At 66.7% G+C, this 27,109-nt stretch overlaps 1 protein-coding gene across 13 annotated transcripts in view; it reads right to left on the reverse strand.

The window, feature by feature from the left end:
• Nucleotides 1-27,109, reverse strand: part of RBFOX3 (RNA binding fox-1 homolog 3) — a 145,477-nt gene that overhangs the window by 52,867 nt on the left and 65,501 nt on the right. For 3 of the 13 annotated variants that reach the window (XM_081110372.1, XM_081110373.1, XM_081110361.1), the window contains exon 4: nucleotides 11,165-11,201. The exons of the other annotated variants lie outside the window; for them this stretch is intronic. The gene's annotated coding sequence lies outside the window, so the exon portion shown is untranslated. The remainder of the gene's footprint in view (nucleotides 1-11,164; nucleotides 11,202-27,109) is intronic. 13 annotated transcript variants of the gene reach the window in all.

The following is a 27,109-nucleotide window of genomic DNA, read 5'->3' on the forward strand; positions in this document are numbered from 1 at the left end:
AGAGGAATGCCGTGTGGCTGCGTTCCCTCTGCGCCCTCTCTCATAGACCTGGTCCGGGTTGCCATCCCGGAAGGCCCTGCGGAGCTGCCCCATGCGGGAGGTGACGCCAGGAAGCGCACTGTCAATTACCTCCCGGTGGGGGCAGGGAGAACCCGGCTCGACTGGCAGCCGCTCTCATCTGAGAGCGGGATCTTCCCAGATCAGGGCCTGATCCCTCCTCGCATTCGGAAGAGACATCCGCATCGCTGCCGGAGGAAGCCACGCCCGAACCCGCCCCACTCCCCCCGCTGCCTTGTCATTAGGACATCCCTGGGCCTCACCCCCAGACTGGCCCCCCGGCCCCCCTGCGTCTACCCACTTAAATGTGTGTCTATAGATTGCAGTGGCAAAACTGACGGCACGTTTATAGGAATTCTATATGGCAACCACAGAATTGTAACGACGCGGCGGCCACCTGGCCGGGTGCGGGCCGTGGGAAAGCCGCGCTGGAGACGGACTGGGGCCACGCCTGGGCCGGGGCTGTATTTCTGAGGGTAAATGCCGGAGGGTCCGTGGGGCCTGCAGCGGCCAGGGCTTCTCTGGAGGGAGGAGCGGCTGGCTGTCCGCGGGGAGGCAGGTGGGGGGCAGGTGTCCGGGGGAGGCGCAGCCCTGATGGCTGGTGTGGAGACGGCAGGAGAGCGAGTGAGGGAAGTGCCTACCAGCCGAGCAGAAGGATGGAGATGGACAAACCCAGTGTCCTCCCTGCCCACGGGGGTCAATCCTCCACGCCCCCAGCAAAAAACAAACAACTGGTGCCCGGCCAGCGCGGGTCAGGGGTTGAGCGTCGACCTATGAACCGGGAGGTCAGGGTTCCATTCCCAGTCGGGGCACCTGCCCAGGTTGTGGGCTCGCTCCCCAGTGTGTGGGACGTGCAGGAGGCAACTGATCAATGACTCTCATCATTGATGTTTCTATCTCTCTCTTCCTCTCCCTTCCTCTCTGAAACAAATAAAAAATATATATATTTTAAAAATTGGTAAAAAAAAAAAATCAACATTGTTAGTACAGACACCAACGTTGTCCCTGGTCCCCGCAGTGCGGCCTCCGCTCCCACAGCTGCTGCACAGGAAGCAATGTGCAGCCTCTCCTCTCTCCCCGCCAGGCCCCAGGCGCCCAGGCGGCCCAAGGGGACCTGGGACGGAACCTCCGGTGCCGAGTGAGGAGGGAGTTCTGCCAGGAATCCAGGCACAAACTGCCTCCTGGTTCTCGGCGAGGTTTCTCCGGACCTGGGGCAGGCGGTCCACGCCAGGGGGCACCGGCTCCCGTGCGCGAGGTACAAGCTGGACTGGGAGACGCGGGGCGATGGAGTGGGCAGTGTCTGTGTATCTTGGAATATTGGGTTGAACCAAGTAGGTGGTTAAATGCATGTCCTCAGCTCCTCTCTACCTTCCTGATGTGGCTGCTGAAAGTCACGCGTGGGCACACGTGGCGTGTGCTGTCTGTCTGCCGGGCGGCACGGGGCTCCAGCACGGGACGCCGTCTGCACACTCAGCCTCGGCACACTGCACTTGTCATCGTCACCACCGCCGGTGACGGCGCCTGGCCCGGCCCGGCCTCGGCACAGAGTCCAGCTGCTCCCAGTTACCTGTGCCCATGGAGGGGACTGTCCCCCGACATTCGGGAAGAGCGAGAGGCCACAGGGGACTCTGCTGGAATCTGAGGCGCCTGATGCTCATTTCTGCTGGGAGTCAACTTCCTACCTACCGGTCTGTTCTGGGATGCCCCACCATGTCTGCATTCTCAGAACGCCCCCCGGTGAGTGGCGGGGGCTGTGCCCAGCAGCCAAGGTCCCACCGGGGGCGGCGGACACGCTCTGAGAATGAAGCCGTGGGCGCCGGGCTGCTTCCTGACAATGTCCCCCAGGAGGAATGGCAAGGACACCCGTGTTTCCGCTTCGAGGCTCTGCCTGTGGGGGCGGCGGGGCCGGGGTGGGCTGAGGGAGGCGCGGGGCCATGCGGGCTCCCGGAGCCGTGTCCCCACAGCAGCTCCCCCCTCCCCCCCGCCCCGGGGCCCACCTGCTGTCTGTCTGTCTGTCTGCCTCTCTCCGTGCCTTGCTCTCTGTGAGCGTCTCCATCACTAGCTCTTCCTCCCTCCCCCGTTCTGTTTCTATTTCAAGCGCCCTCCTCCCCGGGGCAAACCCGGAAACAGGTCTTTCCTTCAACAGACACATCTCCATGCAGGGGCGGGGGCGGGGGCCTGTCTTCCCCCTGGAACGGTGAGCTTCGCTGGCCAAGGGGGTCGCGTGGAACTGGACACCCCTCTTTATGGCCACCCCATTTCCCAGTCTCAGGCGGGGCGGTGCGGGGTGGGGGGGGGAGAAAACACAGTGAACCCATCTTCCTGGGTCCCGTCTCTTCCTAGACGCCCACCCCACACAGAAGTCTCCAGGTCTGGGGGTCCTGCCCGTTCACTCGGCAGCCGGGCGACGCGTGGCCAGGACTGGCAGGTGCCTGATTTCCTCGCGCCACGTGGTCTCGCCCTCCCAGGGCCTCGCTCTGTGTTGGGAGAGTGGGGGGTCGGCTGGCACCCAAGTGCTGGGGGTGGGACGCTTGGTCCTTCTCCAACGGGACCAGAGTGACTGCCTCCCGGGAGCCCCTGCCCTGGTCCTGCCCTGCCTCTTCCCCATCCACACAGGCGATGCTTCAGACGCAGGTGCACGGGGTGGGGGGGCTAGGGAGGGGAGTGGGGGATTTGGGGTGTCCTTCCAGCTCTCATGGGCACACCTGTGTCCCACACGCCAGCTCCTGACACACGTTCGCCTACGTCACCCCAGTATCCTTCACACAACCCAGTGAGACAGGCGGGTACAGGGGGGAGACCGAGGCTCAGAGAAGTTAAGGGACCCCAGAACCCACCGTCCAGGCCTCTGGCCCCCTGCTGTGGTTTTGGGGGTGCCAGAGCCCCCTCTGAGCCCCTGAGCTGTCCGGAGCTTGTATTCCGCCCTTTCCAGGAGTAAGACTCCACCTGCTCCTGCAAAGATGCTGAGACCACGAAACCGAAAATCGCCGACAATCTCACTCCGCTGTGGGGCCAGGAGCTGAGAGCGGGGTGCAGGGAGAGGAGCAGGTGGCCCGCGGGGCAGTCCCTGGGGAGCCAGCACCGCACGGGAGCTGCCGCACTAACGGGGTGATGGTGGCCGCCCAGCTTCTCGAAGGCAGAGGCAGGACCACAAGGCTGCCAAGCCCTGGCCACTGGGGGGCGGGGAATAAGCTGGGGTGGGGGGGGCCACACCCCTCAGGTGGGCCTCACACCTGCTCTGCTGTTTCCTCAGTCTCATTAGGACCTGTTCTCCCCAAAGCCCTCATTTCTTCTGCGCGCACACCCCTCCACCCCCCCCTCCCCCTCCGCAAATGCAGGAGTCAGGCCAGGGCGGGGAGTGTTCTGCGACCCCCCGCCCCCCGCCCCCATCCTGGCCCTGCAGCCACCGCGCTGAGCTGCCCTCGCAGGCTCTCTCCAGGGAGGGGAACTAGACCAGGGAGGATCCGATCGGTGGAGGAGGAGGAGAGCAGGAGGGGGAGGCCACGAGGAGGAGGCCACGAGGAGGAGGCCTGCATCTGGAATGCCTGCACCCAGCTCAGAGGCGCTGTCCCCGGTGCTGAAGCGGACTGGAGGCAGTTAGGGCACCTCTCTTAACTGGGGGCCCGGCCGGAGAGGCGGCAGGCGGCAGGCGGCAAAGCACCGGCGCCCACGTGAACAAGGAGCTGGCGGCTCTGCCCAGGCTGCCCGTCTGCTGGGCGTGGGGGGCACTCAGCCCTAGGAGGGCGACCAGCCCACGGGACACTTGAGCTTTGCTGCGGCCAGTCCTGGCAGGCCAGCACGTGGCCTCCAGGGGCGACCAAAGCCCCTCAGCAATTGGCAGGCATCATGGGACCAACCACGCTGCTCATGCTCCCCGCACTCAGAGCAAATGTAGGAAAACGAGGAGACAATCTCACAGACAGAGCCCCCAGTGAGGGGCAGCTTCCGGACAGAGCCAAGAGGGGCAGCTGTGACCCCGGGGTGGCCGTGGGGGGCAGAGCCCCGCGGCTCCACATCTCGGGCTCCTTGTTGCCCGGGAGAGGGGCCCGCGGGAGGGGCGCCTGCGCAGGCAGCCGCCAGGGTTCCGGGGCAGGAGCACGTCCGGGGAGTCCGCGGAGCCAGGAGAGCTTTGCTGGGCTGGCGGAAACCTACACATCCGCTCACCCATGGAAACCACAGGGAACTTGCTGGGAAAGGGAGGAAACCCTGGATGGACCTGGTGGGGGGCTCTGAGCCCCCTAATGCAGAGTCCTGAGAGCCCTTCCTCGGCTACGGAGGAGGCCATGGCCAAAGGCAGCCGAGGTCCCTGGGCGTGTCTGGGAGTGGGCAGCTGGGCCAGCCCATCGATTCCTCCAGCAGGAGCCCAGCCCCCCCCCCCCCCCGCCAGAGCACCCCTGTCCTCAGCTGCTCCCCGACCCGTCCCACAAGCCGCCTCCTCTCCTCTCCTTGTTTTCAATATCACCTTCTCTTCTTTCCAAAGAACAAACACAGAAAGTGGAGCGGAAAACCACCCGATTCGGCTGGGAGCCCAGCAGATGTTGTCCTAACCAGGCGCCCCCTCCCCCAGGGGCGCTCTCCTGCTGCCCAGGTGTGGACCGACCCGCGCCCCTTGGCTCCCCAGCGAGAGGGGGTCCTGGGGACGGTGAAAGGGGAGTGGGGAGGTGTGTGAGGAGAGAGACGGCGGGATGTCTGCTTCCTGCAACCCCGGCGATGCCAACCGCCAGGCTCCTACCCTCAGCACAGCGGCCTTGGGGTTCCGTCGCTGGCCCTGGTGCTGACCCTGCCCAGTGGTGGTTAGGGTGCCTCTCTCTCTTTTTTTAAAAAATGTATTTTTATTGATTTCAGAGAGGAAGAGAGAGGGATAGAGAGATAGAAACATCAATGATGAGAGAGAATCACGGATCGGCTGCCTCCTGCACGCCCCCCACTGGGGATCAAGCCCCAAACCTGGGCCTGTGCCCTGACTGGGAATTGAACCCTGACCTCCTGGTTCATAAATTGACGCTCAACCCTTGAGCCACGCAGCCAGGCAAACCTATCACTTTTTCTTCTTCTTATTATTATTTATTTTTACGATTATAAGCTCTTCCTGCCCTTGGAATAGCCGGAGGTGGAACCCAGGCCCCTCCCTCCAGTGAGCTCAGCTCCACCTCCTCGCTCCTGCCCCTGCGCTTTCTCTTCCCTACACTTCGGACTCGCCTGCCCGCCCAGGGGGAGGCCTCTAGGGGAAACGTCCTTAAAAGGTGCTGCACCTTTCAGGCCCCCTCCCCGTGCCCCCACTTCTCATCTCGCTCCGCCTGCCCAGAGACCTGTGTCCACAAGTCCCACCATGGGCACTGGGCACGTGGGCCAGGGTGAGGCCGCGAGAGCTGGAAAAGGCGGGGCCACCCCTGCCGGGCCCTGCAGCCTGAGCTGCAGCCTGAGCTGCCCGCTCCCCGCTCCCCGCTTCCTCCGCCCCGCGCACCTGGCGCAGCGACGGGCAGGTGGGCGCTCACGCATCGCCGCCCCGGCCCCGTCTTCCTGCAGGGCAGCCTGGCAGATGTCAGAGAGCCATCCTGACCCTTCGACTCCACAGCCCACACCCGGGACCGGGTCCTCAGAAACGATTAAGGGAAGAAGAAACGCTTGAAGTGCGGAGGTATTTATAGCCGCGGCAGAAGCCGGCCGGCTGGCCCTACCTGTCCGGGCGGGGGACGGCGAGTGAATGGCCCTACCTGTCCGGGCGGGGGCCGGCGAGTGAATGGCCCTACCTGTCCGGGCGGGGGCCGGCGAGTGAATGGTCCTACCTGTCCGGGCGGGGGCCGGCGAGTGAATGGCCCTACCTGTCCGGGCGGGGGACGGCGAGTGAATGGCCCTACCTGTCCGGGTGGGGGACGGCGAGTGAATGGCCCTACCTGTCCGGGCGGGGGCCGGCGAGTGAATGACGTGGCAATTGCTCGCCGGGCGGGCAGGCATGATACGGGGAAGGTGTCGGAAGTGTCCCCGAGGGCGGGCAGGACACAGAGATCAGATGGGGCCACAGAGATGGAGATGGCGGTGTGAGGATGGAGAGGTTGGGGGGTCGGACTCCCGAGTCCCCCACGTGGACGCTCTGGGCCTCCGCACGGGCGCCACCCACTCACCCCAGGAGACTGGACACGGCGCCCAGGCGGCCGACGGTGCTGCTGGGCTGGGAGGCCGCTCCTGTGCTCGCCTCCACCTGCCGCCACTGCAGCGACCCGTGTGCCCAAGGACGGGAGGGGCAGGAGTCCCAGCGCCGCTGTCACCGGCCACGCCCTGAGCACAGCCGGGCGCCCCCCCGCCCCGTCTCTTTGCACCTGGCATTGCCGGGGGCCGGACCTGCAGACGCCACGGCAGCTCCCACAGCGCGTTTACCCACTCGATGGCTGCCAGCCCCGAAATGACCAGCGACCGGCCCCATTGCTGTTTCTGAAAGCGGTGCCAGTGGCTGCCGGAGGGACCCCGTGCGCCCCCTCAGCCAGGCACACAGTAGGTGCGCCATAAATGCCAGAGGGACCCCGTGCGCCCCCTCAGCCGGGCACACAGTAGGTGCGCCATAAATGCCGGAGGGACCCCGTGCGCCCCCTCAGTCAGGCACACAGTAGGTGCGCCATAAATGCCGGAGGGACCCTGTGCGCCCCCTCAGCTGAGCACACAGTAGGTGCGCCATAAATGCCGGAGGGACCCCGTGCGCCCCCTCAGCCAGGCACACAGTAGGTGCGCCATAAATGCGACCAAGGGGAGGTGCCCCCTGAGGTCAGGGCCCGGATGCCATCTCGGGAAGCACTGCCCCTCACCATGCGGACATGGTGCCCGGTGTTGCTGGCATGAATGAACACTTTGCTTAATGATTTTTAAGAAAAGCGACATGGAGGCCCATGGGGGGGGGGGTGGGGGGGGCGCTTGAAGAGTCTCTACCTGAGGAGAGAGCGCAGGAGGCGCCGGGCAGGTGAGGGGCGTCCAGACTCCCAGGGTGCCCACCCCGAGTGCCCAGGGGAGAGGCGGCTGGAGACCCAGGGGCCCGGATCCCAGGCCCCGGGAAAGGAGGAGCCTGAATCCTCAGGCTTAGCCCTTCCCGGGGACAGACAGGACATCCGCTCGGGTCACACGGCCTCAGTGGCCCAGGGCGAACGCTAAGAAACATAATATTTACAGGAAAGCTCGCCAGCCCCGCTTGCTCTTCATTTCTGCAGCGATTGCTGCTAATTTGAAGGCGGTTTGCTTTGGCATCTCCGCCTGTTGCCCGGCAATGACGAAGCCACCCCCTGCCCACCCTGGAGGCGGCAGAGGCTGGTTGCCCTCACGCAAGCTGCTCCCAGCCGCTCTTCCTCCTCGGAGAGGTGGCCCTGCACCGGGCCAGGCGGTGACATCGGCCAGGAAGCCAGTCCCCGCCTGCCGACGGGTGGCACGTGGCGTGGAGGGACAGAGCGACCTCCATTGGCACAGCCGTTATGAAATAATGACGACGACGAGGAGGAGAGGGACGCTGGGAGCAGCTCCCCCACCAAGGGGGGTGCAGGGGGCCCTAAGGACCCCCTTGGGCTGCGGCTCGGTCCCGCTCGGCTCTCCCACTGCCCCGGAGCACAGCATAAAGCCACCGCCCTCTCCGGAATTCAGCGGAGGAGCCGGGCCGGGCGGAGAAGGGACAGGTGGGCTGGCGGAGGGAAGGCAGGGCTGAGCTCGGCTCCCTCACCCCTGCCGGCTCTGCGTCCTGATTTAAAGAGGCGCCTGCAGCTTCTTCCTCCCCGGCAGTGACGGACACAGAGGCCCGGAGCCTGAGTCCCAGGCGCCCCTCGCCCTGTGCAGACCCCAGGATGGGAGGGGGCGCAGGCAGCCCGTCCTCACCAGCCGCTGTCATGGCCGGGAAGTCCTTCTGGGGGCAGCCCCGAAACCCGCCCCCAGGACTCCTCGCTGGTCTGGGCCCATCTGAGGCCACCTAGAGCGAGTCACCTGTGTCCCCTGCAGGCCCGCCCTCAGGACACAGCGCCTGCCGCCCAGGACACCCTCCTCTGGGCCGACAGCTCATGTCTCATCAGGAGACCGTCCCCTGGCGCCTGATGGGCGCCTCCAGGGTGAGCCCGGTGTCCCCGGGAAGCCCAGGCCAGCACCTGCCTTCCCCACCCAGGGTGAACCTGCTCACCAAATGGTACTGGCTTCCCAGGGCGGCACTTGGGTGCAGGGGGGCTGCCTCCAGCTCGCCCGGACACCCCTGGTGACACCTCGTTAGCGGCAGCACCTCCAGCTCAGATGACACTTATTTGGTCACCGTCACCGGCTGAGTGTGTCCCTACAGATTCACATGTTGAAATCCTCACAACGTAATGGTCCCTGGAGGCGGGGCCTTGGGAGGGGAGCGGGTTGCCTGCAGTCACGAGGATGGGGCCCCGTGAAGGGATTAGTGCCCTTAGAGGACACAGGGAGGGGTCTGCAGCCGGAGGGGGACCCTCACCAGGACCCGCTGCACCGGCGCCCGGACCTCGGACGTCCCACTTCCAGACCGTGAGCAACAAACTTCTGTGTCTGTAGTCCACTCAGTCTGTGCCCCGCTATCTCGGCCTGAAGGAACGAAGACAGGGCCCCACACTGAGCTCGCCAGTCAGCCCCCTGCGAGCAGACGGAAACGCTGCCGCTCTCCAGCCACCCATCGGGATAAAGCCCACCGCCTGGTCCGTGCCCGCCCACTGGCCTGCCATCAGCCTCAGGCCTAAAGGCACAGGTGCGGGCAGCCGGGCTGGCCAGGTGCCACGTCTGTCTGCCCGTCCAGACGAGACCCGGCGGTTCTCCCTCCGGGCCCAGGGCACAGGCCTCTCCCATCGCGGGCTCTGTCCCACGCGGATCCCGTGGTGTCGAGGCTGCACTGTCCCTCCTCTCGTCCCCGCCTGAGCTCTCCTGCTGCCTGTGGCTCACGCTGTGAGCAACGCTGTCCCCCCAACCCCCACCTTAACCCCCAGCCCCCAACCCCGGAGCAGGTGGGGTGGCTGGGAGGTAAGCAGGCGAGAGACGCGTGTCCTGCTCTCCGCACCATGACCCGCCTCCCGCTCCCCAAAGCCGATGATAAATGACTCCGGCCGAGCGGAACACGCCTGGACAGGCCTCCTCTCACTGTAATTAATGCCCCGGGGGATACACAGGCCCGGGGTTTATACTTTCACGCACTCACGCACACACGCACACGCGTGCACACGGCTCTGCTTCAGCCTCCTCCAATCCCGGCTCAAATGTTTCAGCACAAACCGCGGCTGCATAGATCCCGGAAGCTGCACGGGAGGCTCCGGGGACCCTCCCCATCCCGGTGGCGGAACCGAGAGCGCGGAGCTGGCTTCGGGCAGGCCAGGCCTGGTCGCGGTGCGAGGCAGCTCTGGTCTTAGAAGAAACGGCGTGGGTTTGGGGGAACCCTTTGTGGTCCATGTTCTCAGGCACCTTCCCCTCCCCCAACCCTTCTTCTCTCCGCCGGGACAGCCTGAGTGACGCAGGGGCCCGAACACCCACGGGCGTGCGTCTTGGAGCCGGACCGCCGCCCGCCCCGACGACGACAGGCTCTCACAGGGCGGGCGAGCCGACAGGGGCAGGAGGGCCGGGGCCCGGTGCGTGCTGGACTGCGGGCTCCGTGGGTGTGGCCGGGCGGCACGGAGGGGAAGGGCTCAGAAGCCCACGCTCCGGCCGCACAGGGACCTCCCGGGTCCCGGAGCCACGGGTACACTCGGAGGGTCTCGCCGCAGCAGCGGGGCCATCAGACCGCGAGGAAAGGCGGCCGGGTCCCAACGAACACACCTTCAGCGTGCGACCTGAGAGGACCGCGTGACGCCACTTCCTCCCGGAACAGGCGCAGGGATGTGTCCAGGAAGGAGAGCGCCCAGCGCCCGCCCGACGAGGCAGACTCGGCCGCGGCCAGCGTCCGACAAAGGCAGGCGGGAAGCGGGAAAACGCAAGCCGAGGTGGGAGAAGAGGAAGCGTTTGGAACTGACACCCCGTTCACAGGAGCAGACGGCGGCCCTCGAACAGCCATCTCTAGGTCCCACTCGCCCCCAACGTCAAGGGGAGACAGTTCTGCAGAGCCTGCAGCTGCTGAGCGACTAGCATCCGGACACAGAGATCCCCGCCCCCAAACTCAACCGCACAGCAACGAAACCCACCACCCCCCCACAAAGACACAGGCAGAGGTGCTCAGACTCCACCACGGAGGCGTGTGGACAGCAAACAGCCCGCGAACGAATGCCCCCCGGCGCTCGCACGAGGGGAATGCAGGTGAGCACCACACGCGCCTCCTCGGTGCGCCGACAGGAGGGCACAGCCACCGAGTCGACAGCAGCAGGTGTCGGCGGGGACGGAGCCGGTCGGTCCCACACGCGGCCAGCGGGGCCGTGAGAAGGTGGAGCGACCTCTTTGGAAAACAGTTCGGCATCAACTGCAAAAGCGGGGGCCCGCCGGGGCCTGAGCGGCCACTCCGCGGCCGGCCCGCCGTTCTAGGCGTGTTCACAATGAACATACGTGACTTCTTGGCAGATTTCCCCCCCAAATGAATCTAAGAAGAAGATCAGCTGTGGGAGGGAGACAGAGGGTTGGATGCGAGGAACCCACGGACCAAAGGCTTAGGTGGAACGTCCAGTCCCCGTGAGGGTCAGCACGGGGGACAGAGCCCGTGCCCAGCCCCTGCCCCGAGGAGACGGGGCCACGGAGGGGGGTCTGATCACCTGGACCCGCCGGACCTGAGAGCCAGGCTGCGCTGGGGCTCGACACCCCTGCATCCGGGTGCTCACCTGAGCGCTGAGGACCTGGTGGGGGGCAGTAGGGAAGGAGGGGGTGGGGAGGAGGAAGGATGGGACCAGGAAGGAGGCCGTCCTGCTGCTCTGGTTCTGAGCTCAGTCCCGCCCCCTCCTGTCCCCAGGCCCCTCGGGATCCAGCCTCCTCCCAGCACAGCAGGGCCGGCCCACGGGGACCACAGACAAGAGGCCTGCACGCGCTCAGCAAGCCAAACCTTCACTCCTCACCCCACCCCCCGCAAACGGGACCCCCAGGAACCCCACATTCACTGTCAAGGGCTCCCAAGACGTCCACTGGGCTCACATCTGTCAACAAGGATTCAGGAGGAAAAAGAGAAATCGTTTACCTTCTATTCAGCCAACGTCCCCGAGGCGCTGCGGGCGCTAGGAGGAGAGAGAGGAGAGGGCGTTACAGTCCCGTGGCCGCCCCTGGCTGCGGGCTGACTTGTCCCGTCCGCCCGGCGGGGCCCTCTAGGGCGGGGGTGGGGGGGCGCCTGCCCAGGTCAAAGCCTCGCGCTGCCTGAGCACCGAGTGTGGCTGCAGCCCCTTTCCCTTGACACACAAAGACGAAGGGGGACAGGACCCCCGGCCCGGCCCTGGGTTCCCCAACGCACTCCCTCGGTGTCTGCCCCCTCCCTTGGCCCCGAACGTCCGAACGCGAGGGACCCCTGTCCACCCCGTCAGGGTGACCCTCTCCTGGCACTTTGCAGGGGCTGACGGTGGCCTTTAACCCCCGGCGGGGCCCCTGCCGCTCTGCGGACGCCCCCACGGCCCACTGCATGGGGTCACCAGATCTGACACCATCAGAGGCAGCCTGCAAACTGCGGCCTGTGGACTGTGGCCTGCAGACTGCTGTCGGGCCAGCGCGGGGCAGGGCTGGACGGAGCCGTCTGCCTCCGCTCGCCCCTCCCCACCCCCAGGCAGGCCCGCCATCCCGGGGTGCGGGCGGCACGGACTCCTTCCCTGTCCCTGTCCCTCCTCCACCCCTGGCCCCACTCCTTCGCCCACTGTCCCAGGCTCTCTCCCCGGCCCGTGGCTTCCTCTCAGCACAGGGAGGGGGGGGTGTCCGGCCCCGGAACCCCAATCTCAGGCGACCTCATCACCATCCAGAGCTGGCAAACCTCCGCCCTCACCTCCCCCACCCCGCCCATCTCCCCTCACGGCCTCGATCCCCTGAATGAGGCACGGCCGGCCCCACCGTCCTCATTGGGTCAGAGCAGGAGAGCTGGCGTGAACACGGTCCCGGCCCTTCCCGAGGGCACTTGCTGCTGGGGTTCCCAGCCACTTGGGAGGACAGCGAGGACCAGCGAATGGGCGGCGCTCCCCGTGGCCGCTGGCCACCACCAGCGAGGTCCAGAGAACGCCTCCTGGCCGCCTGGGCTGTGTCCCAGCCCCAAGTCCCCCCCCCCCCTTCTCTGCTCTCGGACCTCCATGTCTGTCTGTTGACCCATCGCCCTCTGGCGTTACGTGGTGATGGGCACAGATGCAACCGCCTCTGGACCGGGGCGGGCACAAGCCACTCCAGCGGTGCCCTCACGCTGTTCTCCCCACAGCTCCCCGGCTGTGCCGCCCGCCCCGCCCCCAGGAGAGCCCCGGGCGTACAGGTCCCGGCTCGCAGTTCGTTCATTCATGCAACACACATGCGCCGTGCCCAGGCGGGAGGGACACAGCGGGTCCTGCCCCCCAGGTGCCACCACAGGGACCCCTTTGCCCGCCATCGCCTCGGGGTGGCCTCTCCGCGGTGTCGGATTGCGCTGAGGAGGCTGTTCTTTCGATGCAAACTAACGGCCGCGGCCGCCAAGCGGTCCCCACGGAGCCCGGCCGGGCGTTCTCTCCAACACTCAGCGGAAACGGAGCTGCTGGTGGCCGGTCCGGGCGGCCGGCCAGCTCCCTTGGCTGCGGCGTCTTGGCTGCCGTCCCTTCTGTTTCTTTAAAAGCCGCTGCTCAAGTCCGAGAGCCGGCCGGGCGGCGCTCAGAGCCACAGCCGGAGCATCCCCTGCCCTGGTCTCGGGGCCCCGCGCACCCTGGAGGGGGCCCCTGAACACGCTGAGTCAGACCACCTTGCGAGAGGGGCAGGCGGGGCTGGGAACACGGCCCGGCCCGGGCAGCAGCGGGCGGGGCTGGGCTGGGAGCAGCACCGTGGGGCAGGGAGAGGGAGGGAGGGGGGCAGGGAGAGGGGCTGGGAAGAGGGGCGGGGGGCGGGCAGGGAGCCGAGGGACCGACAGCAGCGCACACAGCACACACGCAGCACGCACGTGCGCCGGCTGCTGAGATGCGCAGGTGGGCCCATCAGCAATCAGACGCCTTCCTCCCCCGGGAAAAGGGCAAACGCTCATCCCTGAGCAAATCCCCGCAGAGACCAAACCGCTCATTCCCCCAGGACGCTCCGAAGTCGCCTCCACCCACCTCCTCACCAAAGAACAGGTCTGGGGGCCGGGGCATGGAGAGTGGCCTGCCAAGTCCACAGAGCCGTGGGGGTCCTAGGAGCACCCCTGGACTGTGGGGTCCCCCTGGACTGTGGTGACGCCCTGGACAATGGGGATCCCCGGACTGTGGGGTCCCCCAGGAAGGTGGGGGCGCCCCTGGACTGTGGGGACCCCCTGGACTGTGGGGTCCCCCTTGACTATGGGGTTCCCCTGGACTGTGGGGACCCCCCGGGCTGTGGGGATGCCCTGGACTATGGGGATGCCCTGGACTATGGGGATGCCCTGGACTGTGGGGACGCCTCGCCTGGCGCCTGCATGCCCTGTGACCACTGGGAAATCCCTGCACCCCGAAGGGCTCCCATCTCAGGAGGAGGCCAGCCAGGCCCTGGGCTTTCCCCCTCCTCGTCCAGGAAAGGGGCACCGGCTGTGCAGGACGCTCCCCCGGGGGTCAGCCCACCCCCGGCCACGCTGCACGTCCTTCAGCCCTGGGTGAGCTCTTCACCCTCCGAGGGCCTCGATTTACTCATCTGCAAAGTGGGGGGATGCCCGTACCTTCCGCTCGGTGCCCTTGTGAGGACCAAACGGATGAGGCCTCAGCACGACACCTGGGCTGTCCTCGCGGTGACCTCACCCGCCGGGGCGGGCTGGGGGGGGCGGGCTGGGAGACGAGACTCCTGCCCAGGGAGCGGTGCCGTGCGCTCCGGGCCGGAGCCCTTTCCCAGGCCGTTGGTCCGTACTGACGGGAGCCTTTGTCCCGGGTGCGGGCAGGAAGCCAGGGCTGCTCGTGGGGCACCCTGGCGTGGCCTCCGGCGCCCAGGGCCCTGCCCTGTCTTTGGGGAAAGAGGTGGGCGGCAGAGATGGGCGTGGATGTGTCCAGCGTCTCAGGGTCCGGCCCTCCCTCTCCCCGCCTGGAAACACCACCCCTTTCTCTTGCTGACAACTCTCAACCGGGCCATGGGGCGGCCTCGGTCAGCTCTCTCCCAGCCTCTCGGCAAAGGTGCTCTCGGCCCGGCCTCTGCCTCCGGGACGCGGCCTCGGGTGCCGACCGGGAACCGTGGAAACCAAACCCTGGGCGGGCCCCAGTAGGGCCCGGTGGCTGTGGGGCCCGGTGGCTGACAACGCCTCGGAGGGTGACACGCGTCCCCTCCTGGCCCGGCGCTTCCCGAAGACGGGTTGAAGCAGAGGCAGCTGTGTCCCCTCCCCCGAGTCCCACTGCCCACCCCCCACCCCAGAGCCGGGGAGCCAGGAGGCGCCTAACCTTTAATTACAGCCCCTTAACGACTGATCGGCAGAGGTGGCAACAGGCTGCCTCCCGAGGAAGAAAGACCCCTCGTTCTCCATTATATCGCGTAGCGGCATAACCGGGCCATTAAAGGTTTAGTGTTTAATTCATAGCGGCTTTCCCTGGCTGGCTGTCCAGGCACAATGTCAACATTTTTAATTAAATGAAATTTCTTTTTATCACAAAGACATACACATATTTTAAAAGCCACATCCGAACCAGTTCACAGCCTCTGTGGGGTGCGGCCTGGGGAGGCGTCACTGGGGGAGGGGGCCCGGGAGGAGGGTGGGTCTGGAGCGTCAGGTCACGGCTGGGTGGTCTGCGCCCAGCTGGGGAGGCCGCCGCCGCGGCGAAGGCCCCCGCGGTGCGGCCATTCGTGGGAGGCGCCCCGCGGTGTGTTGAGCACCTACTGCGCGCCAGCCCCCGTCCCAGGTGGTTACACACGGAAGCACCTTCGATGACCCCAACGACGTCAGGCAGGGTGGGACTCCCGCGGCAAAGCCCAGACAGGAGCCCCCACAGGCCACAGGTGGGGGGGCGGGAGCTCACCTGTGGGGCCGGCTCATTCCCAGGCCCAGGCTCTGTCCTCTCCGCACGCGGCCCCCCAAAGGCTTGCGGAGGAGCCTGCTCCCCACCGTTTCCCGTCATCGGGGACTCAAGGGGGTGTCCTGGGCGCCAGGGCCGGTCGAGGGGAGGGGCCTGGGAGTCAGGTTCTCTGCTGGGGCCTCACCCAGCCCTGCTGTCACCCCAGGCGGGACCTGGATGAGGCCTGTGTCCCCAGGGCTCTGTGCTCCCAGCAGGGACTGTCAGCTGGGCCAGAGGGCTACTGGCCTTTCCTGAGGGCCCACCGCGGGCTCTGCCGACCCCCTGCCCCTCCTGCTGCCTGCCTGACCCCTCCCTCTGTAGCCACTCCCCTGAAACTGGACCTCTGACCAGGACGGATTCTGCCCAAGCCCACACCCTCCCAGCCCATCTGGTCCCGGTCCTGACCCAGGAGAGGAAGCGGGCAGCCGGGTGACAGTGTGGTCACCTGTGCACGCAGGTTGGGGACGGGGCGAGAGGAGGACACAGCAGCCCAAGAGGGGCGTCCGGGGGGACGGTGCCCAGACCTGATGTGAGGCCCCGCCCCGCCCCGCCAGTGGCCCAACACCGTGACACTGTGAGTGACACGTGGGCACTCCAACATCTGTCCTGACAGCCGTGCGAAGGCGTAACCTCACGGGGCACGGCACGCCCCCATCTCCCACCAGGGCGCTGCATGCGGGCCAGGGCGTGTTCCTGTGGCCCCGGGTGGAATGAGAGGCGGCCGGAAGCTGAGGCTGGCAGAGCCGTGGCCTCTAATGGGCACTTCGTCTCCCCGGGCGGTGCGTCTCCCAGGAAGGTGGGAAGACGCTGAGTCAGCACCTGCAGGGCGGCCCGGCGGGCCCAGCAGCCAGCACCGGCCTGGCCTCGGGGCCCCGCGCCGCTGCCACCCCAGGCACCGGAGGCTCAGGGGCGGGCTCCTGGGTGTCTCCCCCCACCCCTCAGCCTCCCCCAGAGAACCCCAGGAGAGGAAGCCCCTGCCGGGCACCCCGGGTCGGGGGACAGCGGAGCAGCTGGGGCTGACAGAGTCCAAACCAAGCCCCCGACATTCATCTCTGCTTCGGGCCAGGGCGCCCGCACCTGCCGCCTGCCAGCGCCAGGGACAGGCTCAGCTGCCACCCAGCAACCTGGGGGGCTGAGGTCCTGACACCCCGCAAATCCCGGTCACTGTCCTCTAAGAATGTGGGGAGCAGTTTCCAATGCCGTGACCTTCCGTGGTCCAGAGAGGGGGGCTGGCTGACAGACCCGCACCTGCGGTCCCCGCCCGGGGACCCCTCCCCAGCCCCCTCCGCCGGGGAGGTCAGACTGTGGGCTCAGCTCCTTGCTGCGCGGAGGCGAGCGCGGCCCCCGGGGCCTCCATTCCCATAAATTCCAAAGCTAAATAACGCGGAGGAGATATTAGACTGAAACACACACCCCCCGGCACAGCGAGCGTGCTGGCCGCCACCGCTCCCCGCGCGGCTGCTGTGCGCATGGCACCGCGCCACGCACTAAAAGCCTGAGTGTCACCAGATCAATAATTCATTTACTCTAATGAGATCAGTACTTGGAGAACTAATTGCAAACCTGCTCCAGTTGCCCCGACCCGTCCCAGCCCTAATGCTAATCGCAGGGCGAGGCTGGGGGGGGGGGGGGTGTCTCGGGTGGAGGCACCAGCTTCACCTCCCCCTTCCTTCTGAGAGACAGAGGCCTAGGGAGTGGGAGAAGGCTGGGGAGCCCACGCACTTCGCTTCGTCGTCCAGCCACCGCGAGGAAGAGGGGCGCCCCCAACGCCACCCGTGAGCCCCCTGCCACTGCGAGGGGGCATCGCAGGGAAACCGAGATGCAGGTTTGTGTGCTGTCGCCAACACTGGGCGCCCAGAAGGCCCGTCCTCAGGCTCCGAAGACCTTGACGGTCTGAGTGCGAGTCCTGAACCAGCAGCTGGCACCCGGTTACCCCGCACCTGACCAGGCTGACCGGCACACAGCCCACCCGCCGGGAAGGAGGGAGCCGCCACTCCAGGCCACGTCCAAAGACATGCCCTCGCAAGCGCAGCCCCCAGCCCCATGCCCCCGGCCCCCGTGCCCCCAGCCCCCGTGCCCCCAGCCCCCAGCCCCCGTGCCCCCGTGCCCCCGTGCCCCCGTGTCCCCAGCCCCCGTGCCCCCAGCCCCCATGCCCCCGTGTCCCCAGCCCCCATGCCCCCGGCCCCCGTGCCCCCGTGCCCCCATGCCCCCGTGTCCCCAGTGCTGAACTTGGGTGACCACTCTCTCTAGGGGCTGCAGCTGGCTTTGCATTCCAACCCACAAGTCAGTGCTCGAAACCAGAAACGTCACCGTCCTCCCTCCCTCGTCAGCTCGCCCATCAGGTCAGGCTGTGCAGGCAGAGCAGGGCCCGTGCGGTGCGAAGGCCGTTTCCTGTGCAGCCTCTCCCAGAACACTGCCCGGCGCCCGGAGGGCCGAATGGCACGGCCCGACCCTGCACCCCGACGCCCATCCCGAGCGGAGTCTGCCCCACAGGACCTGTGTGGTGAGATGTTCAGGTGCCCCCGCCCCCCCCGCCCGGGGCCAGGCCGCTGCCCGGAACAGAGGCTAATGGGAAAGGTTGCGGTGGATGGAGGGTCATGGCCTGGAAAGAGCCTCCTGTGTTTCTGAGAAGCAGACACGTTGCAGATCAGTCCCATCTGGCAGGCGATGCGACGCGAGGGGTGGGAGTGGGGGTGGGGGTGGGGGGAGGACTTTTAGGGCCCAGGAGAGAGGCTGTTGGGCAACCTGGAAGGGAAGCGCACACAGCAGACTCAGGAGGAGCTGGAGGGGGCAGAGCAGGGAGGCGTGAGCACGCAGACACGGGTCCCTGTGCCCAGCGGTGGTGAGTGCTCCCTGCAGACATGGGTCCCTGTGCCCAGCGGTGGCGTGTGCTCCCTGCAGACACGGGTCCCTGTGCCCAGCGGTGGCGAGTGCTCCCTGCAGACAGGCTCCTGAGAGCCGAGGAGAAGCGGGACCCAGGCCCTGCACTGAGCTGGGTGATCCGACCACAGGCCCGGTGCCCTGGGAGGTACATGAGTGGCATCACCCAGTGGTGTGGACGCCCTGGCAGTGGACGCTCAGAGGAGCCCAGAGCCACGGCTCCGCACCCGTCAGTCTGAGCCGCCGGGCCCTGCTCATGCCGCCAGCTCTGCCCGTGCAGCCGCCCACACCAGGGCCAAGGGGCAACAGGGCCAGGGCCTAAGTGGTCGCCGGCTTAGGAGAGAGACCTTCCGGGCTGGGCAGCGCTGGGCCACCCACAGCGCTTCGGCCAAAGAGCTCGTGAGTGGAGGAGGCTGCCCGCCGAGCAAGCCGAGCGGCTGAGGTGGTGGCAGGAGCCAGGGGTTCCCCGACCTCAGGTCTGGCTGCGTGGGAGGGGCAGAGGCTGAGACCGGCCAGCAGGCGAGACAGCGTCACCCTCCCTGGACCGCCAGCACCCAGGGACAAGGGGGGTCCGCTCTGAGAAGATGACCAGCCTGAGAGCAGAGCCAGGTGAGGCCTCTGGATGGAGCTGCCGAGCAGGGACCGGCCGGCACGGCACGTGGGCTGCAGGCCGAGCAGGCACTCGTGGGCGGTCCTGGCCGAGAGGCTTGGTCCCAGCGCACGGGGACTGCGGCGCGGTCAGCCGGAGCCGGCCAGCGGCCCTGTGCCCTCCCGGGGGACAGAAGGCCGGCGGGGAGGCCGGAACATGGGGAAAGCCAGGGCGGGGAGAGGGTTTCTGGTTCGCATCACAGGTTCGTTCTCAGGGTAAATCTCAGCTGTTCCCCGGCCCAGAGGCCCCCTGCTCCCGGCGTGGCGAGCCGCCATGACCCGGACCCGCACCCACAGACCGCCCCCCTCCCCCCGGCCCAGGGACACGGCCTCCTGGGTCCCCTGCCTCGAGGCTCACAGGACGAGCATGTTTCCCTGAGTCCCACCTCGGCCCCGCCCTAAGGGAGGAGCCATGGAAACATCTCCATGAACCGCACGGCGAGGGGAGTAGGACCCTAAGTTGGGTCGGCACACCGTCTGCTCACAGGGGAGGACCCCTCGATCATTGTCGCGTTCCGGAAGCGACGGACGTGCCCACTGGGCCACAGGAGAGGCCAGGCCCGCCCTGCTACAGCCGAACCGGTGCCCCCAAGGGACAGAAAGCACCCGCGTGCCTTCTCCTCCTGTCCTTTCAGGGGTCCTGGCTGCTGGGCCCGTGTGACAGCGGCTGCAGCGAGGATTCGGCAGGTAAGGCTGGCACAGGGGAGGCATCAGCGGCCGCGCCCCGAGAACGTGCCGTGCCCTTGGCCGCTCCGGCTGAGCGGGCTCGGGCCTGAGCCCCGGGAGGGTGCCCTGCCAGGGCTGAGGAGGCCCTCGCGGGCTGTCCCTGGGGGCTTCCTCCCCGGGACCCGCGGCTTAGGGAGGCGGGCAGCTCTGCCAACACCCAGGCTGGAGCGGGGACCGCGGCCACGCGGGCTTTTCCGTGATTTCCTTTCCGTGCCTCTCCCCCGGCTCAGCACCTGGACGGCGGCCAGCACGTTCCGGGGGCAATCCACGGGAACCTGGGATTTTATAGGCACTTTGTAAATTCCGAGCTCTTCAAATTTATGTCATTTGTTCGGAGCACCGAAAGGCACGCAGGCGGCTTTCTGCTGACGCGGCGCCCTCTCTGCCGGTCGGCGTTACCTGTTCGCAGGCCCTGCGCCTGGTGGAGAATCCCGCGCACCCCACCCGCGGCAGCCCCGCCACCGCTGCAGAGAGGACGCCAGAGGCAGGGGCCGCTCTGAGCCTTGGTGAGCCCCACCTTCTCTCCAGGCTGCGCAGGGAGGCCCATGGGAGGCAGACCACAGATGCCAATGCCACCCCCCCTACCCCACCCCCGCCGAACCAAAGCCCCAGGGCCTAAGACATTCCTCACTGTCCCCGCATCGGCACACAGCAGAACCCCGTATAGTGGGTGGATGCACCCACACACGCTGCGGTGGGGTGCAAGGTGCTCCCCACAAAATGTGTCCACGGCCTACCCCAGAACCTGTACAGGGGACCCCATCCAGAGAAAGAGGCTTTGCAGATGCAATGAAATTAGGGACCTTGAGATGAGACCCCCTGGGTTTGGGCCAGGCCCTCCACCCAATGACATGTGTCCTGAAGGGCGGCGGGGGATGTAAGAGGCGCCGAGAAGAAGACCGAGTGAAGACAGACACAGGCGGAGACTGGAGAGACGGAGCCACAAACCCCGGGGCGCCTGGGACCCCGGAACCTGGAAGAGGCAGGGAGGACCCTGCCCACACTTGCTCCCCGACTTCTGGTCCCAGAGCTGGGGGAGATTCCGTGTCAGCCGCCTCGTTCGTGACAACCTGTTACAGCGGCCACAGGAGGCTCATACGCACTGCCTGGCCTGGAGCTGAATCCTGGCCGGGCTCTTCTCCATGTGCCTCGCCAGCTCGCCCGCCGGTCCCGGGTCCTACCCCCCGCGCCCTCCCCCCCCCCCCCCCCCCGCGCCTCAGCGGATCCGGGTGGCCCCGCGTACGGTTTGGGCCCGTTGTCACCGCTGCCCGAGGGGACCCTGCGCAACAATTAAAAACAGGCGAGCCCGGCCGGCGTGGCTCAGGGGCTGAGCATCAACCTGTGAACCAGGAGGTCATGCTTTGATTCCCGGTCGAGGCACAGGCCTGGGTTGTGGGCTCACCGATCCCCAGTGGGGGGCGTGCAGGAGGCAGCTGATCCATGATTCTCTCTCATCATCGGTGTTTCTCTCTCCCTCCCTCCCCCTTCTTCTCTGACGTCAATAAAAATATATTCAAACAAAAGACAGCGGCAAACCCGTCCAGAGAGCAGCCGTGCGCGAAGGACCACGAGCAGAGCGACAACAATTCCAGCAACAAAACCACGGCCCTCGCCTGCAGGGACCCTCCCGGCCACGCTGGCCGATGGGGGAGTGTGAGGTCTTTTCACTGAGCGGCGGTTCCCCCCCCCCGCCCCCGTAGCGGCCCCGGGGGTCACAGCTACTAACTGTCCGCAGGTGGTTCTGGGAGCAGCCGGCCCGGGACTCGGAGCCTCGATGTGAGCGAGGGTTTAACCCCCAGCGAGGCCACCTCCCTCCGTCCCCTCCGAGGTCTTGCGGGAAGCACTGTCAAGGCCACTGGAGCCGCTGGAGCCGGGGCGCCCGCCTGGGAATCACTGTGCCGCAGCCGGACCCCATTACCCCAGCACCCACTGGGGCTGTGACTTCCAGGCTCCCCACTCCCACCCCCACCCCCACCCCCGCCCACGTCAGCGGCTTTCCCACCCCAGAAAGGGCTTGCCTTTCCGAATCCCTTTCCAGGTCCCGCTATTTCCCACGAGCTGATCCCAGTAGGTGAGTCCCCCGTTCCGGAGGCTTCCAGGGCTGGGATCCCACAGGGCAGCCTGGAAACGGCTTCCCCGGGGCCTGGCCGCCACAGCCCGCCCCCCCCCCCCCGCCCCGTGCCCAGTGAGCCCCGCCCTTAACGCTCCCTCTCCCTCTCCACGGGCTGGTGACACCCTCTCTGCTCTTCCCCCACCTCTGACCCTGACTTGCCACCGGTGACCACAGCTCCTAGGCCACGGCCACGGGCACGGCAGCGCTTGCTTGAAACCCCAGGACGCTGGGATGATCGTCAGTGTTTCCCTCCGCGCAGGCACCTCTGCCCGCGTCCCGGGAGCTGGGCGGGTGGGGGGAACTCAGTGCCCCCTCCCTGCGCCCCAGAGCTCTCTCTGGAAGGCCCCTCCGGCCGGACGCACGTGCAGCCTTTCCAACGTCGGGAAAGCGATTCCTCGGGTGTTTGCACGGCTCCGCTTGGCCGCCACGGCCGATTTTGTCACCCGATGTGCTTCTGTGTGGAGCCCATCCCTGGGCTGTGGGGAGGCCCCTGCCTGCGGGGAAACGGGGTTCACACCATCCCAGCTCCATCCCCCACACTGTCCCCATCTCCTGACAGAAGGGGGGCTGCAGGGGCCCCCGCCCCCTGGGGTAGAGAGAGCCACCTCCTGCCACGGAGTGGCCTGGCCCTGCCCTCCGGGCACTGCCCACTGGCTCCCGGGGGCTGCCGACCCGCTCAAGGCCCCTGGGTTTGAGCCTGGTCCCCCCCCCCCCGTCACCCCCGCACAGACCGGATCCCGCACCCTCTGAGGCCTCGAGGCCTCGGGCCGGGGTGGGGCCGTTGGGGCTCACTGCTCCGTGAGCTGTAAACACAGATACAGCGCCGCACTTTGGTTTAATATTTAATACGACCGGTTAATCGCCTCCCGGCTCATACATAACCATCAGCGAGGGCCTGACTGTGCTGGCGGGATCCGCCTCATGACTAATTTAAAGGCCAGAAGACGTTCCCACACCCAGCTCCCCGCAACGCGCCCATCACCCCGCAGCCCCGTCTCTGCGGTCGGCACAGCGGGGCGGGCTGTGCCTCGGAGGGGACAGCTGCCTGGGCCCTCTCGCCCCAGCACACGGAGCTGGCAGGGGGCAGGCTCGGTCCTGAGGGTCATGCCTGGGGAGGGGCTGGCGGGGGTGGCGGAGGTGGGTGGTGGCGGGAACGGCGCTGCCTGCAGGGCACAGTGGCGGCCACAGGGACACACCTGTTTCCGGGCTCGGGCACCGTGTGCAAATCGGAAGTCCTGGCACCATCCGCGTGCAGCCTGCGGGCCCTGCCGCCCCAGAAGCTCAGGTGCGGTGAGCCATGCCGGCTCCGGGGGTTCCGCCCAAGCCGGTCTGACCCAGCACCCTCCTGCCCTCAGCGCGCACCAGGGAGGCGGGGAGAAGGAGCGTTCTGGGCAGAACCCCTGGCCTTTCTGTGGAACCCACCGTCCCCGCCTCCTTCCTTTCGGGGGGCAGCGAGGGGCCGCTCTTCCCCACACGCGGCTCTGACCCTGACCCACAAGATAGCCCCCCCCCCAGTCATCCTTAAGCTGCCCCCCTCTCAGCCTCGGGTTCGGAGCTTCCCCAGAAGCGGCGTATTTTATCTTTATGTGTCAGGGTTTCTATAAAAAGGGGATAGTTCAGCTCTAAACGTAATGAGTTGGAAGAACAGCTCTCTGGTGGCTTCCTCGCGCAGACGCGGCGCCAATAACATCGATTGCTAACGGTAACTAATAACACGGGGCGGGCGGCCAGGGAGGCACGGCCCCACCTCCTCACACAGGTGCCCCCGGCAGGTGAGGTCCTGGGGCAGCACACGCCCCTGGGTGCCCGTGGGTGCCCGTGGGTGCCCGTGGGTGCCAGGCCCTCCTCAGGCCCTGGAGGTCAGGCAGTGGGGGGGCGGGGAGCCTCGGTCTCCTCCCCTGGAAGGCGGAGGTTTGTGACTCACGCTGTGGCAGCATCACAGGCCTCTAGTGGGCCCACGGCCGTCTCAGCCCCCGGCCGGGCACACAGGAAGCGGTTCAGTTGCCACGGTCACTACAAAGCTCACGCTGGCCGCGGGCCCGGGAGGGATTCGGGCGGAGCAGTTCGCGGGTGAGTTCTGGGATGGATGCGCGTGCCCCCCGCTACGGGCCCGGGAGGCCAGGCAGAGGGACAGCAGGGGCGTCGGGGGAAGGTGACCCGCATCAGAGAAGCTCTGGTGGCGACAAGGCGGATGGACGGTGTTGACGCCCAGGGCGTCCTCTCTGAGCTTGCAGACCGGTGGGCGGAGAGGCTCCCCACTGTGCCCCCCCATACCCTCTCCTCCCAGGGACCCCGGGGCTTGGAGAGGAATCTGCTGGGGCAACGCAGCTCCTCAGCGAGCAGGTCAGCCCCCCCCCCCCCCCGGTGGTCTAGAAGGCTGCGCTTGCCCAGGCCCTCCCCCTGCTCCCCACCCCCTCCTGGCCCTGCCCGGAGGGACCAGCAGTTCCGGGGTGCGGTGCTGAGGGCTGGGGAGGGCAGGGCCACGGTACACGGCCGCCTGTGTCAAGGACAAGAGCTGCTGAGCTGGCCACTGGAGTCTCAGTGAACAGGGACTCCCGGGGCCTTGCTTTGGCGTCCCGCCCCTCCCCCACCGCCCTGCGAAGAGGCCCCAGAGAGCTTGCTGGGCGGGAACATGAGACGGAGGCCTCAGAAGCCTCTTCCTTTTTACGAGGCCGCTATGGTTAACGCCTTACATTTGTACGACGTTCCCCAGCCTTTCAAAGGCACACAAAGTCTTTGCCTCATTTGATCCTCCCGACAGCCCCCCATCCCCATTTAACAGGTGAAAAAACTGAGAACTGGGGGAGGTCCAGGCTCGCCCAAGGTCACACGGGGGTCAGCAAGAACTGTCCCGGGTCTTGTCTGCTGCTCACCCCAAGTCACTCTGTGGGTAACCTGCTGCCATGGGGGATGGCAACGAGGCTGGACGGCCACCTGTCACCATGGAATGTGTCAGAGGCAGGAGACGAGGCCCACGGCAAGGGCTGTGGGTCCGTCCCGGTGAGGGCCTCACCCAGGGCTGTTCCAGGATGGAGAAAGGAGACGGGGCTGACGGGAGCCCTCATTCGGAGGCAATGTCATGGTCGCACACGCAGCCACCCATCCCGCGACCAGGACAGGCCAACACCCAGAGCGCAGGCTACGAGGCGGCCCACGGCGGCCACACGGCGGCCTCATGGGGTTAGAAAAGCAAAGCAGTGAGAGATACCCAACCAAAGGCCTTGTATGCAAACATGCATGACCCACGGACACAGACTACAGACCTTCGTCTGGGGCAGGGAGTGGGCGGCTGGAAGGGGTCCATGGGGAAAAAGGGGGACATATGCAATAAAGATGTTTTAAACATAAATTTAAAAGGAAAGGAAAGCAAACAACCAGCTTGCTAGTCTCCAGCAAGTCGCTGCTTTTTCTTAACGGCTTCTCCATGTTGGGTGTCGCCCCCCCCACGCCCCCCCCCCACGCCCTGCCTCCGGCAGAAGGGAGGCCAGAGGGCAGCTAACAGGTCAGATCAGGCACACCTACCCCGCCCCCCAACCCCGCACCTCACTCCGGAGACACCTCCTTCTCTGAAACAGGAAGAGGTACGGGGTGCAGAGAACAACGCACCAGCACCACGGACAGCGGCCAGGGGTGGGGGCCGGGTTCCTCCTCGCTCCTGGCTGGGGCTGGTGCCCTGGACTCAGCTCATCTCTGTCCCGCGCCTGGAAGCACCTGCACGCCCTTCTCACCTGGAACCAGCAGCCAGAGCTCAGGGGGGTCCTGTCCCGCTGACCTGCCTTCGTCAACCTGAAACCTGACTGATCGCCACCGGTTTTCACTCCTCTCCGCGCCGACCCTCCATCCGCCTGGAAAACTCCCTAAAGCTCTGTCCGTGAGGAGGAAGAGGGTCGCCCCTGGAGGTGGGCGGGGCTGAGGTTGGTGATGGGAGAGGCCAGGCCCCGACGCAGCCTGACTTTCTACCCTGTAAACGATGAGCACAGCTGCACCCCGAGCCGCTCGCCTTCCCGCCGCACCGGGCCTGGTCGTGGGGCTCCGGCTCGGATGCGGGGGTCTTCTCGGAGGCCACGGTTTTATCTGGCGCCGGCGGCCGTGCAGCTAATTCTGCCGCGTGTGCACGGTCCACCCGCCACTCTGGAAGCGCCTGTGGAGGCCGTCCCGCCCACCCACAGCACATTTTCCAGGTCCCGGCAACTGGGGCGCGTTAAGGAGGAGACACGGCTGCCAGGACGGATTTCCTAAATCGAGATTCGTTCTGTGGGGAGAGCAGGGGGGGAGTGACCGGGCACCAGGCCAGGGGAGGTGGAGGGCTGCCTGCGGCCTGGCCTCTCCGTGCATTGTGGGGGGGAGCCAGTTCCTCTCTGGCAAGTGGCTTCCAGCTCAGGGAACCGGGGGAGTCTGGGAGGAGACTGCCTGACTCCGAGCTGTAGACGCGGTCTGAGCACGCGGGGAGGCGCCGAGTAAAGGACCCAGAGGTGTTGGTTTACATGTGTTTCCAACCATTCTTGCCGCGTCACACTCGGTGTCCTGCCCTGCCCCCCCCCACCTCCCCACCGCACACCATGCCGGAGGGAGGGGAGCCGCAGGCCGAGGGCTGCTCCGGGCACGGCTCAGGGGTGAGCTGGCGCGTCCGTGCCCGGCCGAGAGCCGTGGAGTGTGTGAGGACAGCCAGTGTGTTCGTGCTGGTCGGGCGACAGCCCTTTACCAGACGCTGGGGAGTACAGGGTGCACGGCATGGGCGGGAGCGTCCGTCCGTCTGTCCGTCCGTCTCAGCGGTGGAACCGAGCAGCTCTCTGTACACAGTCCCGAGTCCCGAGGCGTCACGTAACGAACAAGCCCGCAGCGTTCCGGGAAGGGCCATCTTCCATTTCCCCGCGTTTCAGTTACAGCTTGTGGGGGGGGGGGGTGCTGGGGGCAGGAGCGGGCGTTGGGAAGGGGCGGGCGGAGGGCAGAGGCAGAGCGAGCGAGGTGAATTAGAGACCTTTGTCGCGTTTACTATCAGTTCATTCCGCAGACCGCTGACGCAGCCAGACCCGCAGCGGGATGTACAGGCTCCCCGTGCGCAGACTCAAACAGAAGACACAAAGGAACTTCTCCAAAACGACCTGCCATCAGCCAGATACTGTAAAACACTCTAACCCCCCAAAAAAGGTTACCTCTGTCCCCCCCCCCACGCACACGCATACACACATGCACGCACACAGACGCATACCTCCACACACACACATGCACACACATGCACGTGCACGCACACATACCTGCATGCACATACATGCACGCCCTGAGGTCTGGCACCATGTCCTGGGCCGGTGCACGCACACACCCGTCTGCAGGAGACCCCATCCCCCTCGGCCACGTGGCTGTCTCTCACTCATTTCTCCTGGGGGCCCCACACTTATTCCTCAGACACTGACCGAGCCCCTGTGCTGGGGGCAGGTGCCAGCCCCATGCGGCCTCGCCTGGCAGGAGGCACAGGTCTGGCTGTTGTCCATCGGTCACCAACCCTCCCTGGCGGACAAGGCTCCCGGCCTCTGACCCCACGCACATGCCTCCAGGGCCCATGTCCCCGGGAAATCAATCCATGCCTCCGCTCTGGGGCCCCACGCACCCAAAGGCCACACCGCAGGCTGGGTGC

This window comes from Myotis nattereri (genome assembly GCF_964212035.1).
Source record: "Myotis nattereri genome assembly, chromosome: 16".
Taxonomy (NCBI): domain Eukaryota; kingdom Metazoa; phylum Chordata; class Mammalia; order Chiroptera; family Vespertilionidae; genus Myotis; species Myotis nattereri.